Source organism: Lycium barbarum, chromosome 12 (genome assembly GCF_019175385.1).
Source record: "Lycium barbarum isolate Lr01 chromosome 12, ASM1917538v2, whole genome shotgun sequence".
NCBI classification, from domain to species: domain Eukaryota; kingdom Viridiplantae; phylum Streptophyta; class Magnoliopsida; order Solanales; family Solanaceae; genus Lycium; species Lycium barbarum.
The window spans coordinates 11,925,928-11,931,927 of record NC_083348.1 but is presented as its reverse complement, the minus strand read 5'-3'; positions in this window follow the sequence as shown (position 1 = coordinate 11,931,927).

The following is a 6,000-nucleotide window of genomic DNA, read 5'->3' as shown; positions in this document are numbered from 1 at the left end:
CAACCTCCTCCCCATGGAGAGGAGGGGATATGCGGCCGCATATCCAATATACTGATCCGCATCTCCACTGCAAATTGATGTCAGGGAGGGGGGGGGGGGGGGGCGAATCTGACACCTTTTTAAATCCCAAAAGATCCCATTTTCATATCAATCTCCCAAACTTATTTCCCCACATTTATAGAGAGTTCTTGGGGGTTTTTTAATACTCCAAAACCTTCCATACCATCAAGAGAGAAATCAAACATAAAAAACCTTAAGATGATCCATGGAAGGTGATTGTTCTTATTTCTCCCCAAGGTGGTGATGAACTTGATCTTTGGAGGAGTTGAGTAAGGTGAAGTTCTTCCATTATAAGGTGTGTCTTCATCCTATTTACATATATATTAATTTTATTTAAAGGTTTAGCAAGTTTAGGAGAGGAAAGAATCATAGAAGAGGAGTCAAGTGTTGGAATGAAGTTGATGACTATGAGGTGAACTTGAAAGGGGATTTTGGATAATTTTGAGATTAAATTGAATATAACTTCTTGATTATGGTATTGTAGATGTTATACTTGTTGTTTGGAAGTTGTTTTGTAATTCTGAGGAAGTCGATAAAATAGGGGAAGTGCTGCCCAAATTCCGCTAGCTTGTTAATTACACTAGTTTGAACTTAAGAGTATTTTCAAGACATAACCTTAGTATGAATTCTCTTGAATGTAGATTTGCGGGCTCGGGAGGAGAACGTTAAGTAATTAAGGAGACATAAAGGTATGTTAAGGCTAACCCTTTCTTTCTAAAGGCATGATTTCCTTATTGTGAATTCGTTTACGATATCCATAATGCCCTATTTTCTAGAAATGATAGAAGCTCATGACTCTCAAAGTTCTCATGATATTGTTGATCTTGTTCATCGTCGTTGATCTCATTTTACGATAGTTGACCCTCTAAGGAAAGGTATAGTGATCATGATGATTCCATAATGGTAATCGGAGCCTCACCGACCTCATGTCACTCCGATAGAGTTGTAATGCTTCCTTTGGATTCTCATGTATGCCATATATGTATATATAGCTATTTTATGACACCGAGCCTATATGGCCAGGTACGATATCTATTATGCACACCATTGCAGTTGGGTACAAATAACACCGAGCCTTGTTATGGCTGGGTACGAATAACACTGAATCCTATTATAGTTGGGTGCGTTTCACATACAGGTGGGCATTTGGTATTCGGTTCGGTATTTTTGAAGTTCGGGATCGGTAATTCGGTAATCGGTAATTGAAAATAGATACCAAATACCGAACTTTCAAACTTCTATTCGGTAATCGGTAAATCAAACTTCGATTCGGTACGGTATTCGGTAATACCATATTGAAGTCGAAGTCCACTGTATTACATCACAAGAAGTTCACTGCTTAAGGTATCAAACAAGAAATTGATTAGGTTGAAGCCTTCATATACACAGATTTTAGTCGAGAAAGTAATATGTCAACTTAGTTGTGCAAAAACAGAACTAGCCTAATGAGCTTGGTTTCTTTCATCAATATGATGTATTCAAGAAGTAAACTACTGATTTGCACTGAAACTCAAAAAGTTATAACATTATTAGGAGTATCATTTAGCAGCAGCTAAGACGTGATTTAGAATTGTAGACTACATGCGGCAAATTTATCCAATATGCAACTGATATTGGTCTGGAGAAGGATTGCTAATTGCTAATTGCTAATTGTTATTGGCGTTGGGAGTAGGGAATGAAAGATTAAGAATTTTAGGTAATGGACTGAATTGATGGCAATGGGTAATTGCTAATTGCTATTGCAATGGGATTAGGATTGGGCTGGACTAAATTAATGGTCCTTTATTTAGTATGTATTACGGTATTCGGTAATACCGAATTACTGAACGGTATTTTTATTGCATACCGAAACCGAATACCGAATTACCAAAATCCCCGATTCAGTTCGGTAATTCGATTTTCGGTGTTTTATGCCTAGCCCTAGTTTCACACCGAGTCCCATTGTGGTCTATTCGCATTACACCGAGCCTATATGGGTACGGAATCATTATATGTATATGTATGAAGTATCTCCTCTAGAGAAAGGCTAAGCATGCATGATAGTCGTCTTAAGAGGTATTATGAAGTATAAATTGATCTCTTTATCTTATGTTATCTTTATGCTTTCATCATGTTGCTATTCATGCCTTACATACTCAGTACATTGTTCCTACTGACGTCCTTTTGTTTTCGAATGCTGCGTTTATGCCCGCAGGTAGACAGGGAGACGGACCAGACCCCTAGGCTGCTTCCTCAGTGATTGCATAGAAGTGCTCCATTTGATCCAGAGCTACAATTTAGTGGATATTATTCTTTTGTGTACATACTTGGGCATGACGGGGTCCTGTCCCGTCTTTATGATATTACATACTCCATGTAGAGGCTCGTAGACAAATGTACATAGCTAGATATCCCGTAACCTTAACGGTTTATATTTTTGTGTATCATTTTGGTAGTCTTGTCGGCTTGTACATATGGGCACAGTTAATGATGTTTATATAGACGTGTATATGTTCGATAGAACTTGTCTCTTTTCAGTTTGTGGAATTATGAGTTAGCCATCTGGCTCACCTAGATATGATTATGAGAAGTATGCTAAGAGGCGCTCGGTAGGTTAGCTCCGGGTGCCCATCACGGCCCTCCAGTTGGGTCGTGACAGAATGAGCTAGAAGATTTAATCACAATCTGCTCTGTGAATGAGCTAGCAGATTTGATTATAAACTGCTCCTGTAAATATGTGATATCATGTATTTTAGGAAAAGATATTAGGAGTTATTCTAGGAAAATAGTTAAGAGGAAATCCCTTGATTTAAGGATCTCCTATGAATTAGGGATAGATTAGTCTTTTTCTGATCTTTTTGTTCTAGTATAAATATTGTACAGTTCTGTGAATAAAGTAAGCTTTGCATTCTCTGAAAACTTTAATGGTATCAGATCGGGAGTTTATCCCTAATACCATATGGGCAAAACAGATTCTTCTGGAACATCAACAGAAGAGAAAAGTTCTTCTCCGACAGAAAATCTAATGGCACAAGGAGGCGATGCTTCTCACATGCCCTTCCAGTTAACTTCTCATCGATTAAACGAGAAGAACTATCTAGAATGGGCACAGTCCGTTAAGCTTACAATTGATGGCCATGGAAAGTTGGGACATCTGACTGAAGAGACGAAAAAGCTGAAAGTCGAAGACCCAAAGTTGAAAACCTGGAGATCAGAGAACTCACTCATGATTGCCTGGCTAATAAATTCCATGGATCCAGTCATAGGTAAACCTTATCTTTTTTTACCCACCACTAAGGATGTGTGGGAAGCCGTTATGGGAGACATATTCTGATGTAGAAAATGTCTCTCAAATTTTTGAGTTAAAATTTAAATTATGGCAAGCTAAGCAGGGTGAGAGGCAAGTCACTACTTATTATAATGAAATGGTGTCTCTGTGGCAGGAATTAGACTAGTGTTACAATGATGAATGAGAGTGTCTAGTGGATAGTGTGAAAGCAAACAAAATGGAAGAAAATGAGAGATTTTACCTTTTTTAGCAGGACTAAACAAGGAGTTTGACTAGGTCAGGTCACGAATCCTAGGAAAAAACCCTTTGCCCTCACTTCATGAAACCTTTTCTGAAGTTAGGAGAGAGGAAACTTGGAGGAAGTTATGTTAAAACCTGATTTTAACCTTGAACTAAAACCTGCCAAACTCTTCAGCTCTTGTAACAATGAAAAATGAAGACGACAAAAAGAAAAAGCCATGGTGCGATCATTGAAAAAAACACTGGCACACTCGTGAAATATGTTGGAAGATTCATGGGAAACTACCAAACTAGAAGAAGGAAGGAGTTTATAATCGTGGCTCTCAATATCAACATGGTCAGGCTCTCCAAACTTATTTTGATCAGGGGCAGCAATCTTCTCCAGAAAAATCTCCATTCATATAGGAACAACTGGAAATTCTACACAAACTCCTTCAATTTCCACAATTTCGTCCTAGTGCACTAAATCTTTCTAATCCTTCTTGTTTTTTTTGCTGAAATAGGTATTGTACCATCCATTTTTCTAGTGCCAAATCCAACCAAATAAATATTTGGATGATAGATTCAGGAGCTAGTGATCACATGACAGAAAGTTCCCATTTTTTCTCTACTTACACTTCTTGTGCAGGGAATAATAAAATAAAGATAGCCGATGGTTCCTTCTCTGCAATTGATGGAAAAGGAACTGTTAAAATATCACCATCTCTCGCACTTCACGATATCTTTCATGTTCCAAAACTTTCTTGCAATTTGGTTTCTGTCAGTAAATTAACCCGTTCTCTTAATTGTCGTGATATTTTTTACTCTGATTTATGTGAATTTCAAGACAAGGTCTCGGGGAAGACGATTGGTAGTGCGGGAGAATCTGGAGGTCTTTATTTTCTTGAGAATGGGAACAACTGACTACAACTGAATCCTATTTGTTTGAACTCTACTTCTATTTTGAATAAAGTCATGCTTTGTCACTTTAGGCTTGGACATCCTAGTTTTATTATTTAAGACATTTGTTACCTCAACAATTTAGAAATAAAAATTCGTATTTTTTCCAATGTGAATTATGTGAAATGGCTAAGCATCACCAATCTTTTTTGTCTCTCAAAAGTATCAGGCTTCAAAGCCTTTTACGATGATTCATAGTGATGTTTGGGGATCATGTAGGCTTTCAACAATGTCTGGAAAGTGATGGTTTGTAACTTTTATTGACGATCATCCTAGACTGAGTTGGGTTTATTTATTGAAGGACAAAACGGAGGTAAAAAAATGTGTTTGAAACTTTCTATGTCATGGTAGAAACACAGATTAATGAAAAAATCAAGATTTTCTAAAGTGATAATGGTCGTGAATTTTTAATGAACAATTAGGAAGTTTTTTCAAAAAAAATGGGGTAGTACACACGAAGCGCTTCTGCGGATACACCTCAACAAAATGGCATCGCAGAAAGTAAGAATAGGCACCTTTTAGAGGTAATGAGGGCTTTAATGTTTACTAGTAAAGCTCCACAGTACCTTTGGGGAGAGGCTCTCTTGACTGCTACTTACCTTATTAGTAGGATGCCATCCCGGCCTCTCAAATTTATAACACCTTTTAATGTATTTAGAGAGAGTTTTCCCAGTTCTAGACTAAGTTTCCCTAGTTCCGGACTAACGACAGATCTGCCACTGAAGGTTTTTGGGTGTACAACATTTGCTCATATTCATCCTCATAATCGTAGTAAACTTGAATCACGAGCTAAGAAGTGTGTTTTTGTAGGATATGCTCCAAGTCAAATGGGATATAAGTGTTATGATCCACATGCTAGAAGGATAATTGTCACGATAACTTTCTTTGAGTCCCAACTCTATTTTACTACTCATCTTCAGGGGGAGTATCATGTAGGTGAAGATTCGTCTTTTTGGGATATTGAGGAAACTAGACATCAGACAAATAAGGAGCTAGACTTTACAATAAATGCTAATGTGAGGGATATAGGAGAAGATATGAATAAGTGTGATCCAAGAGATGAAAAGGACAGTGATTCGAGAGATGATAGGGACCCAAGTGACTTAAATGATAAGAACTTTGATATTGAACCTGTAAAGCCTTCAAATAAGGAGCTAGACTTTACAATAAATGCTAATGTGAGGGATATAGGAGAAGATATGAATAAGTGTGATCTAAGAGATGAAAAGGACAGTGATTCGAGAGATGATAGGGACCCAAGTGACTTAAATGATAAGAACTCTGATATTGAACCTATAGAGCCTTCAAATGACAAAAATAAAAATGGAAACAGACAACAAACAAAAGAAATATAGGTGTCTTCGAGAAGGAACCGAACTCAAGGCAAAAAGATCGAAAATTCTCAACACTATCAAAAGTCAGTTCCGCAAGACCTTACTGGAATTCAAGGTAATCTTCCACCAGATTCTAATTCTAATTCCTTCTCAGATCTG